This window comes from Mustela nigripes, chromosome 15 (genome assembly GCF_022355385.1).
Source record: "Mustela nigripes isolate SB6536 chromosome 15, MUSNIG.SB6536, whole genome shotgun sequence".
NCBI classification, from domain to species: domain Eukaryota; kingdom Metazoa; phylum Chordata; class Mammalia; order Carnivora; family Mustelidae; genus Mustela; species Mustela nigripes.
Genome location: NC_081571.1, coordinates 49,818,708 through 49,831,473, shown reverse-complemented (window position 1 = coordinate 49,831,473; position 12,766 = coordinate 49,818,708). Strand labels below are relative to the sequence as shown.

General features: G+C 36.7%; 1 protein-coding gene across 1 annotated transcript in view; it reads left to right on the top strand.

The window, feature by feature from the left end:
* Window positions 1-12,766, top strand: part of DACH1 (dachshund family transcription factor 1) — a 426,163-nt gene that overhangs the window by 104,793 nt on the left and 308,604 nt on the right. The gene's annotated exons all lie outside the window — the stretch shown is intronic.

The window sequence follows — 12,766 nt, the reverse complement described above, 5'->3', positions numbered from 1 at the left end:
GAAATTAAAATTAGAGTAGTGGTGTGAGAAACTTGATTTTTATACCTTCAACATAAGGAATAATTTTTCACAAGGGTACTAAAATCATGGTATGCTGATAACTTGATAACTTAAAAGTTTTTTTTTTTACTACATTTAGTAAAAGAATATTAAATTTACATTCTGCTTTTAGAAAAGGGACCCTACTAAAGCAAACATTATAATCAACTAGGGTGCATGGTAACACTGTAGCTTCATTGGTCCAATCCCACATATACTGAATTTCACTTTCAGGAGGTGGTACTGGGAAATTCTTATTTTTAAAGAAGTTCTACAGGTGTTTCTACTTGCACAAGGTTTGAGAACTACCATTTTAGAGGCAAAAACTACCACAATCTACAGACTAGATGTAATGGCCCATTTTTAGGACTTTGCACCTAAAATGAACCTATAATAAATTAAAATATTTTGTATAGAATGTTTGTATTAAATCTTAGAAAAGCAGTTAGAAAAAAGTTAGAAAGACATATGGAGCTTTAAATATAAGTATATGGCACATAGATGTCAAATTTAGGACATCTTTCACTGCCACTGTATACGCAAATGAATTATGTCATCTGGCTCAAGTCCCTATTCTATCTTAACTGCAAACAAACTCACCCTATTTGTACTGAATGCTTATACACATTGCATTCTGAATACTAAGTTGGAATGTATTTACAAATCTGAAAGAACTGCAATGTTTAATGCATAGGTCGCCATAGAAACTAATTAACTTTTATTTCTGTGTCAAGCTAAAGTAGTCTAATACAGATGAAAATTGTGGCAAAGGAATTATAGTATCAAAACTAGGGGGGAAAAGCACCAACTCTCAGCAAATGTGCAATCGAAATGCATGATGGCAAATAACTCAGCAGTGGGTTGTTCTTAATTCCACTGATTATGATGTTAAAAACTGTCCAGATAGAGTCCACATTTTCCTTGAGCTGTTTGAGCAATTTAAATGGAATTTGGCAAACAATAGAAGTAGTATAACATCTATCAAACAATGCCAGGAAAGGTTTTCAGCTTAAGGATTATTCCATATTTTATTCCAGCTGCCTTATTTTGTTCTAAAATTACCTGTCTTTTTTGAATTAGGAAAGAAAAAAAAAATGGCATCTTTATAGCTCATTCATTGTTCTCAGGACCATAGAACTATTCTTATAACACTTTTAAAGGTACATTAACTATAAACATTTTGCTTTCTTGAGGGCAAATACTATACAGTTTACATTTTTTCCCCAATCACATTTATTGAATATGTTTTTGACTTAAAAGAAGCAATACATACGTATGAAGAACTAATTCTTCATTACATTCTGGTGTATCCTACACCTTCCTACCTGCATGGGGCTTCTCCCTGGCCCAATCATTATAGAAATAGACATCCCTCTTATGCCCTTATACTCATTTCAAAAATAAAGAATGTGGATAATAGGTAATCCATTAGGCATCTTTGTTTTGATTATGGTATGTTTTAATTTAAGGAGAGTGCTGATGTGGGTATAGCATATGATTAAGAATACTAAAATAAAACAGGCTGAGTCTCATTATTGGGTCATTATGGTTTTAGAGGAAATAAGGGGACTTATTGAATGAGTTTTAGTGAAAATATACTTACTTTGAAATTCTACTTTCATGATAGCCCATACTACTCTAATAATAATGTAGGGATTTTCAGAATTAAACACATAAACACTAAATCTTCATTAGAAATGCTGAATTTTGTCCTGGAGACTAAATTATGTATTATTAGAAAATAAAGCTTACCTGCTGCTTAAAATATCCTTTATTTTAAGAAATCATATTCTTCTCATCTTGCTGAAACTTACACAGAAGAAAAAGTGTTAAAGGGCTAGGAAAATATTATTTCATCATTCCTGTTCCATTAGAATTCACTTGGGTGGCTGAGAAAATGGTTTATGGATTAGAGAGAGAAGAACAAGCTAAAACATTTCATACCTTCATCTCTGATAAATTCCCCAAACTCATTCTTTGCATCTGAGCCATAAATAACAACCATGCTTTTTGCTAAAAAGAGCTTTTTTCCTACACCAGGTCTTTTGTCTTGGAGATGAATGCTATAATAAATTTGAAGTCTTAGGGGGGGCATTGTTTGAACTATAACATTATGGTTTACAACTGTTGCTTCTATTATGAGGAGGATAAAAAGCGACTATGAAGCTTGATCTCTGTCATAGAAATGGATTAATATTTCAGTCTTCAATGTGGGTCAAGTGTATGATTCTCCCCAAAGCAATTCACCATGATTAATTTTTATTATGTGGGCATTCAGATTCTCTTTATATTCTTATGTATTTTATCCCCCCACCAAATCACCCCTCGAAATACTATAACTTAGATTTTTTTTTATGCAATAGCAGAGACACAGGATTTATAGATCTTATTAAAATTTTAATAAAACCTCTTGGAAATAAGCTAAAATTTCTAAATTTCTTTTTTCTTAAAAATTATATGAATTCCCTAGATAAAAATAGAAACTTAAATCATTGTATCAGTAATATTAAGTTAGTTTACTGAAAAACAATGGTAAATAGTATGATATTTCAATTGCCAAGTAGTATGATATTTTAATCTCCCAATGATTAAGTAATTAATCATCAGAAAAATGTAGTGTCACGGCAGGGGGATGGCAGTTGCATAAAGGTGTAGTGTGTAGATCTGTTTTCTCTGAAGGGAGAAGAGTGGTAACTAGAAAATAAGATCTCCCTGTGACTTTATTATCTTATTCTCTCAATCTAACCTGTAAGTTTTCATGTACCTTCTGCATGATGCTAATCACTACAAAACTTTGGGGAAAAAAAGAAAAACTTTTTTGGCCCTTAGCTAAAGTGAGAGGTATTTTGTTTTTTGTTTTCATTTTTTTTTTCCTTTTTGCAGAAAGAAACTGACACTTTGTGTAAATAATTTCATGTATTAAAGTTGTTTACTTTGGGGCTTTTATTCTCTCCTAGGCTCTGAGAAATGTAAGGGACTTACAGTTCGATACTTATATTAATTCCTACAAAGTATTTGTAAGAGCAACCAACAAGTATCATGCATTTATTTTACAAGTTACTTTTGAGGGCCTACTGCCCGCCAACTATATCAGTTTTAAATTTAAGCAATCCATGACTTCTATCTGCAGGAAGCCCAAACATCCAGGAGAAAAAGCTACATGGGGAGAAATAATTACAGTCCCTGGGATCAGACAGAGAAAGGCTACATGATTTTGGGTTAACTATATATAATTTTGTTTCATTAGGCTCCATGTCTCAAACCTGGCTGCACCCTAGAAAAATCTGGGCTGTTCTTACAAATGCTGATGCCCAGACCCTACTTTATACCAACTAAATAGGAATCTCAAAGGGTGAATGAAGACCTGCCATTGAGGTTTTTTAAATTTTCGTAAGTAATTATAGATTCTAATGTGCTAGGGTTGAAAACTGCTAGATTAGAATTGGTTGAACTCTGCTAGATTAGAATTGAGAGCAGAAAGGGAAGAGGGTCAAGAGGGGAGGGAATTTGGGGCAGATAGTAGAATAGTGACCGTAAACACTTTAGAGTTAGTTAGAACCTGTTTTAGACTCTGGCTCTTTTATTCTGTGATCCTGTGATTTTAAAATGAGTTACTTATCTCTAGGAACATTACTTGTAAAATTGGGGGGGGGGGTGGTCCTAAAAACCACTTCCTAGGGTTGATAGAGTCAATAAGACAGCAGATGAAAGCATTTTAACAGTGTTAAGTGCATACAATGACAACGATTATTATTATTATTTTGTTTATTTGACAGACAGAGATTACAAGTAGGCAGAGAGGTAAGTAGAGAGAGAGGATGGGGAAGCAAGCTCCCCGCTGAGCAGAGACCTTGATGCGGGGCTGGATCCTAGGACTCTGAGATCATGACCTGAGCTGAAGGCAGAGACTTAACCCACTGAGCCACCCGGGCGCCCCATGATTATTATTATTGTTTACAGATGGGTTGCAGTGATGGTCAGGGGCCAATCATGAAGGCTCTCATTAAGTCTATAGAGTTTAGATTGTATTCTGAAAGTAATGAGGAAATCTTCCTTATGAGGAAGACTTTTTTTTTTTTTAATTTATTAATTTGAGAGAAGGAGCACAGAGAGGCAGAGAGAGAGGGAGAAGCAGGCTCCCCACTGAGCTGGGAGCCCAATGCGGGGCTCGATCCCAGGACCCCCCGGATCATGACCTGAGCTGAAGGCAGATGCTTAAATGACTGAGCCATCCCGGTGCACCAAGGAAGACTTTTAAGATAGCACATTACTTAACCACATTTGCGTGACATAAGTAAAACTCTAGCAGCCAAGGAGGGGACAAATTGGGAGGTGAGGACAAATGGAGGTGTTAACCTTCAAAATAAAACAGCCAGTTATTTTACCTGCAAAAGAAGCGTGCATTTGAGAATAGCAGAGTATTACACTTCAAGTCAAGCAAGCTACAGCCAAATCAGAGACAAGTCCATCTGCAACAGAGAGGAGCTGCTCTCTTACCCAGGAAAACAGGAAGTTGAGAGAGCTGTAAGGAACAAGAAGTTCACTGGAGTAAGCTGGAATGTGAAGCATAGTGACTTTTCATTGGCTGAGTAATGACTGTTACTCATTGGCTGAGTTATGACTGTTTCTCATTGGCTGGGGTTTTGCCAGGGGAAGAGGCAGCCTTCCTACCCTGGGATAGGAAAGTAGTATTCCAATGTGAAGTGCAAGGTAGGCCTCTTCCTGTTGGGTCTCTACTGGAAAACAAGTGGTAGAGCATTGGAGTTCACCCTGCCTAATCTGATTCCATCCTAGTGATGTTTCCCTTTATCAATTTTCACAGAGATAAGAAAGCTAAATAGGAGACTATTATAACAGCCTGCCTAGAAAATGAATAGGGGCTTTACTGAGACAGTGACCGTGGGAATGGAGAGGGGGAAATGCTTCTAACAGTGCTTAACGGGTAGAGCTAACTAATGGAATATGATCACGTATTAGATGTTTGTTTTTGAGAGGGCATGGAAGAGCAGGTGAAGTCGGAAGTTAGTGTGTTCTTAAATGTCTGGTGTGGATGACTTGATGGAGGGTACAGGAAGAAGAGAACACAGAAGAGGAGCAGATTTGGGGAAAGATGGCAAATTCATGGGAATATTGTATTTGTGGTAACTGTGGAATAGCCCAGTGATGGTGTCCAGAGTTAGTTAACAATAATAATATCAGTGTGGGGATCACTTTGCACTTCACTTGGAAATTGAAAATTGGAATGAATGGGACTTCTTGGATAAGATGATTCAGAGAGAGACCGAAGTACTAAAAGTGAAACTCAGAGAAGTATTTACCTTTGAGAAAGGACAGGAGCGGATTTTGTGAAAAAAGAAAGTATAGTTAAAGATGTAGAAAGACAATCAATTATAGTGTTGTTGCTAAAAATCAAAAGACCAATATATTTAAAGATGTAAACAGTTGTCAAGATGCCTAAGAAATTACTCTACAGAGAGTTCTACTGGAGGTGAAATAGTCAGATATTTACTAGCTTTGCATATATTCAAAGTAAAGACGTAAAGAAGTAAAATGAGAACTTTCAAGAGTTGAGCATATATTAAGCACCTACTAGATCAGGCAGTTATTAAGTAAATGGAATGAAATATATCAGACTATATCCTGGCGAATTACATCCTAGGGCAAACATTTTGAGAATTCATCACTGCCTTTACTTATTTTTAGTTTGGAGATTTTGTGGGCTGTTTGTATTATCTCCTCTTGTGCTTTTATTGTTTTTTTTTTCTTTAAGTTATAAATTTTCAGTTTTGTACAAGTAATTGTATTATAATTCTTTGAGTAGAGTCTGTGTGTATGTGATAATTTGGGGGCCTGGATAATTGATGTAACATAATCTAATGCTGGAGACTTTGAATATTGTGATGAGAATAAAATTAGTGAAAACTTAAGTAACATAAAGGCAACTGATTATTAATATCATGCTCAGTAGTAATGACATTCTTACTTAAATCATTCATAATTTAGTCTTTTAAACACTGATATTTGCTCTGCAGCTATTCACCTTTATATCCTGGTACCTAAGGCAGTTGTATACAAAGTAGGTGTTCAATAAAAGTTTGCTGAATGGATGGATAAGTGAATAAAATTCATTGTAATAAGGCAAAGAAAGGGGATTTTTGGTCCTGAAAAATTTTGGTCCTGATATGTTATTAAAAGATATTTGTTTGTTTTTTTTTTTAAAGATTTTATTTATTTATTTGTCAGAGAGAGAGCGAGTGAGAGTGAGCATAGGCAGACAGAGTGGAAGGCAGAGTCAGAGGGAGAAGCAGGCTCCCTGCAGAGCAAGGAGCCGGGTGTGGGACTCGATCCCAGGACGCTGGGATCATGACCTGAGCCAAAGGCAGCTGCTTAACCAACTGAGCCACCCAGGCGTCCCAGGATATTTGTTTTTAAAATCCAGCAATTGGGGGGTGCCTGGATGGCTCAGTCATTAAGCATCTGCCTTCCACTCAGGTCATAATCCCAGGGTTCTGGGATGGAGCCGGCTCCTCATAAGTGTTGGTACCTTGCTCAGCAGAGAACCTGCTTTTCCCTCTGCCTGCTGTTCCCCCTGCTTATGCTCACACATTCTCTCTCTCTCTCTGACAAATAAATAAATAAAATCTTGAAAAAAAATTCCAACAATTGCACTGAAGAATTATGTGCTAACTACTTTGACTAGTATGTCCTGTGGAGCACATGCAATTATAAATGATACACCTGACACTTTTATTTCAATGATCAATTATTAGGTTTACTATTTCTATATGTAGTGTTCTGTGCAAAGGTACATAAAAGAAGGAATTCAGAATCTCCAATTAAGATTGGGATAGCTTTGATCTGACATCTACTTATCTTAAGCAATCAAATATTCCAACCTACTAAACAAAAAGACAAAAAATACAACCAAACAGGCTGAAATGCAGCCTGACTGCTCAGATTTTATATTTTAAATCCGTATCATTGGGCTTTAGCATTTGTGTGCAAATAGAAACTTGGAAATAACCTAAACTGTCATATTTTTATAAATAAGAATGAGAAATAAACTATTAAGAGCACAGGCCGCCTGGGTTGCTCAGTTGGTTGAGCAACTGCCTTCAGCTCAGGTCATGATCCTGGACTTCGAGGATTGAGTCCCACATCAGGCTCCCAGCTCCTTGGGGAGTCTGCTTCTCCCTCTGATCTTCTCCTCTCTCATGCTCTCTCTCAAATAAATAAATAAAAATCTTAAAAAACAAAAAAACAAAAAAACTGGTCACCTGGGTGGGTCAGTGGGTTAAAACCTCTGCCTTTGGCTCAAGTCATGATCCCAGGGTCCTGGGATCAAGCCCTGTATCGGGCTCTCTGCTCTGCAGAGAGCCTGCTTCCTCCCCTCTCTCTGCCTGCTTCTCTGCCTACTTGTGATCTCTGTCTGTCAAATAAATAAATAAAATCTTAAAAAAAAAACTATTAAGAGCATAGACATTGGAATGCAACTTCCCAGATTTCAAACTTAACTTATATCTTACCAGCCATATAAATCTGGGCTTATAGGTTAAATGTTCTGTGCCTCAGTTTTTATAATCTGGAAAATGGATCCAATAATAATATGCTTAACAAAGTAGTCATACTATTGATTGACTTCCTAGATGTATGTAAGGTGTTTCAAACAAAACTCAAAAAAGATGATATGTTAAGTGTTCATGTTTATGATGAAGATTATGACACTGGGCTCATAGAGTGTTAGGGTATCAGCAAAGCAACATATGTAGGAGATGATATGAAAAGGTGAGTCTTTAAACTAGTCTTTCCATATCTGTATGGTGAGCATAGTTCTTTATACCAGTGATAGGCCATCTATGCTTCTTTCAGTTTTATGTGAACTGAAAGGAAAATTATGTTGTCAATGTGGCCCAATAATAATAATAATAATGCCAAATTTTAAATGTCAAATTTGAAAATATACCTATTTTTAAGATGTTCACTCCTAAGTACTTTTCTGTCACTCATTTCTGTGACATCATTTTCTTCATAACACTTACCCACATCTGACATTTTGTTGCTCACTTGTTCTGCTCACTCATTTGTTCAGCTGTTCCTTGTAGTGTAAAACCAGGATGGCAGAACTTTACTTGTCCTTTCACATCTGAGTGCGCAGGGACCAGAAAAGTGCTTAGGACACTATCAATCCAAGATAAAATGTGTTGGGTGAAGGTAAAACCATAGACTGCGATCCAGTGATGTGGGGAGTGAGGTTGATTTTTCTTTTTTTTAAAACATTTTATTTATTTATTTGAGAGATAAATATTTATAAAATAATATCAAATAAATTATTGTAAATAATATCAAATAATTGATAATAAAGAATATCAAATTATTTATTTGCGAGCACAAGCAGGGGGAGCAGTGGACAGAGGGAGAGGGAGAAGCAGACTCCCCCTAGAGCAGAGATCCTGATGCGGTGCTCAATCCCAGGACCCTGGGATCATGACCCCTTGGAGCCGAAGGCAGACACTTAACTGACTGATCTATCTAGGAGCTCCAGTGAAGTTGATTTGGACTGTACGGAACTGACAGTACATTTGCAGGCATTTCTTCAGTGCCAGCCCCTTTGGACCATTGTGTTCTCTCAGAGTTGCTGTTTTCTGGTCTATGTCCTAATACAATTAACATAATGTAGAAGCCTTTAAAGTTGTGCTGCTGATAGAAGGAATTCATAATTAACTTACATAACAAGCCACTTAATTATCAATATATTGTTAATAGTAGTAACATTCTTACTTAAATCTGTATTTTAGAAACTATTATTATATGTAATATCTATGATATTATTCTTTTTTTATATTTTCATTAATGAAGTTAGAGAAACAGTGTTGAAAACTTGGTATTTACCTTTCTCTTGATAATATTCCTCTACTTTTGATTTTTATTATAAAAATTATAAATACCAAAAAAAAATTATGAACACCATACAGCATTTTAGTTCCTGGCTCCTCCGTGTATCGTCCTGGGACCAGTGGCCTTGGCATTACCTGTGATTTTTATTAAAAATGCAGAATCCCAGGCCCCAATCCATATCTACTGAATCAGAACCTATATTTTAATAAGCCACCCTCCTACCCCAGTGATTTGTATGCTCATTAATGTTTAGGAAGCAGTGATTTAAGGTGATCTTTTTAAAGATTTATTTATTTAATTTAGAAAAAGATATGAAAGAGGGAGAAAGCGTGCAGAGGGCGAGGGGAGAGCAGAGGGAGAGGAATCTCAGGCAGACGCCCAGCTAAGTGCAGAGCCCCACGCCAGGGTTCAGTCTCCCTGACCTGGAGATCATGACCTGAGCCCAAATCAAGAGTGGGACACTGGACCAACTGACTCACCCAGGCACCCTTAAGGTGATATTTTTTGTTTAAGATTTTATTTATTTATTTGACAGAGATCATAAGTAGGCAGAGAGAAAGAGGGGGAAACAAGCTCCCTGCTGAGCAGAGAGCCTGATGTGGGGCTTGATCCCAGGACCCTGGGATCATGACCTGAGCCAAAGGCAGAGGCTTTAACCCACTGAGCCACCCAGGCACCCATTAAGGTGATATTTTTAAAGGAGAAATAAGTAGTTAAGAATCTCAGAGGAAAGGAAAAAAAATACCCATATTCACCACTAAGTCAAGACCATTCATCTAACTTTTATGAGACAATAATTACAGGATAGTTCAACAGAGCATACTTAAATTGAGGGAAAAAAGGGGGGGGGGTTGTTGTTATCTAACTAGAGAAGGTTTGTGCCCTATTGTCAAACCTGGGACCCCTTTGAGTAAACGCTAACAAGTTCAGGCAAAATTGTCCTATTACACATGTTGTACCTTCTTCTGTCCAAGAGAGTGAATTATGAAAGTGTGAAAATATAATGACTATTATCAGAATATTTAATAAGAAGGATAAAATAATAATTTAAGGGAAACCATTCTCCAAGGGACTAAAGATTAGGATTAAAATGAGAGAGTAGCATAGAGGTAATGCAACATTTGATTAAGGACTTAATCTACTTATCTTATTCAATTCAGGCTTTTTTCAAATTATTAAAATTTGGTGAAATGAGAGCTATTTTTAGATGTTCTTGCCCCTGAGTATCAGAGTAGAAGAAAGGATAAAAGGACATACAAGATAAAGGGTTAAGGGAACATTGATGTAGAGACAATGGATTATGAAAATGATCACTTTATATTCTGTAAGTTTCCTGAATTTGAAACGCCATACCAGGATTCTCTGATCTTCATGGAAAAGAAAAAAAAAAAAGTTCTAGTTGAATGTGCCCCGTGTATTGTGTGCTGATGATAGAATGTGTGAGGAAGATTATGAGCACGATGAAGAGACCAGGGTGAAAAAGAAAGAAAGGGAAAGAAAAACGACAAATAGAGTTCTGATAATTGAATTGTATTTGGAAAGATAAAATGGTCAATGGCACTACGGGGAAAAAAAAAAAAAAAAAGAAAGCAAGCCAGCAAACCCTCACAACCACACACCCTTGAGTTCATAAATATGCCAGTATCCATTTTTTCATTATTAGTAGACAAGGCTATGTCCTTTCCTTTGATGACGGTAACGAGTTCTATGACATTGCCACTTTGAGTTCTTGCTTCATTAGATTGGGTGACTGTTTATTTGAAATTGTAATGAAATATTTACTTTATAGAGCTATAAGGATTAACTGTGATAATTGAGTGAGGCTGATCTGGAGCTTTCAGTGTAATAGGTCCCCCTTGTTTGAATACAGAGCGCAGTGAGAATGAACGAGCCAGTGAGTGTGTTTCTGCCTGTCACTTTCTTTCTACATGTTGCTTTTTCTTCTGGAGATAAGTGGGCCTAATGCTGAACAAATACTGGAAATCAGAAGCCACTGAGAATCATTCGCCTCTCGCTTTCCCATGGCAGCATGATAGACGCTCAATCAAAGAACCCCCTCCTCTCAGCAAAGCAACAATTTTGTCACCACGAGCAAATCCAATTGAAAAGTCCCTTGGACTGAGAGGAGAACTCCAGTTGTCAGAATCAGCAAACAGAATGAAAAGAACTAAGAGGAGTAAATTGGCACCTGGGGCCGCTGTGGTAGCCTGTGATAGGCTGTGGCATTGTGTTGGGTAGACATTCAGCCATTTTCAGATATAATGGGAGAAATTAATGCAAATGAGTCAATGGAATGAAATGCATTTTAATGCAGATTTGAGGGACTATCCCAAACTGCTTGATAACAAGTCTCTTTAAGAAAAGGCTTACATTGTGAGGACTCATTTTTTCCCCATTTCTTCTCACTAGTGCCTCATAAGGGCCCTTTGTTCTCTAAGTAAACTCTTTCTAAACTATTGACATTGCTCATTTATGTGAATTTCAGATTTTTTTTTTTTTTTTTTCCTGACAAAGTAGCCTTGGGTGATCTGGGAAAACGTTAATTGCAAGAGGACAAGGAAACTGGCTGAAACAAGAAATGCAATCATTAAGTGTAATGTTGCAGTTGTCCATGCCTCATTATAACATGCATACAAGGCAATAAAATGCATGTTTCACAAACAAATCTTTTGACAACTATAGTTCAAGAGCCTCCAGCTGTCCTGCTTTCTTACATCTATTTCTCTTGGTTTAGTAATCATTATTGAAGCTTAACTTTGGATTCCCAGAACAACCCTTCATATTATGCAAGAACTGGGGAGATTTTAGAGAGTAAAAAGTTTGTTTGTCTTAAAATTTAAAAATAATTGATTTCCAAAGTTAGCCAGAATTTCTCATTAATGTTTTGTTTTTGAAAATGACACTTAATAATAGTGAAGGAAGGGAGGGGGGGTGGGGGAGAACCAACTCAATTGAAACAAACAAAGACAAATATTTTCACAAACTAATATTCAAGATATTTAGCTCCTTTGGTTTGTCTTGCCCTGAAGATAAAAAACACTGTTTGGAAAAAAAAAGGGGGGGGGGGCTTCGTCTTCCATGTTTAAGTTCATTTTGGTTTTTCTGGACTGTAAGTGACAAATCGTTACTTTTTTAAGGGACAAAAATAGTTAATCAGATGAAAAGGTCATCAAGTGTAAGCTCAGCCCGAAACTGGTGAACTGTCAGATTCATGAGTAAAGCAGCCAGAAAAGGGGAAAAAAAAGGTAACAGATTCAGCATTGTCCAAAAGTTCCAGACCAGTGATTAATGTGTAAGATAATGGACTTGGGAAATGAGTAAACACTCCCCATGCTCCCTGCTTTGTGCTTGAACGACTTGATGACAAGGGCAGAGCAAGGTGAGAATTTAAACAGGACCACAGGAAAAAAAAGACAAAGGCTAGCAACAACATAGTGGGAGGGAGGGGGAGTTTATTGGTTTGCAGTATGGAAGGTACATAATAACTTTCTTCAAAGCAGGCATTAACCGTGGACTAATTTAAACTTCAACATGGGCACAGAATTACTCGTAGAAATTATATGCCACTCAGTCATCTTTTAATATAGCAGATATTTATACTTACTTGTTTTCATTTATTTGTTGTTATTTTCAGCAGGCCCATTAAGAATTCAGATACATATTCCTCTTGAGAAGTATCATGTTCAGAAAGAAAGGATACTGTACTTTGATTAAATAGTGCATTTCAAAGTATTTCAGGCCATTACTTAAATAATTACTGAGACACATTTGGGGGTGTTTTTCTGTAAAAAGATCATCAGGACGTAAATAGTCTTCTCTGTGTTGCGCTGTT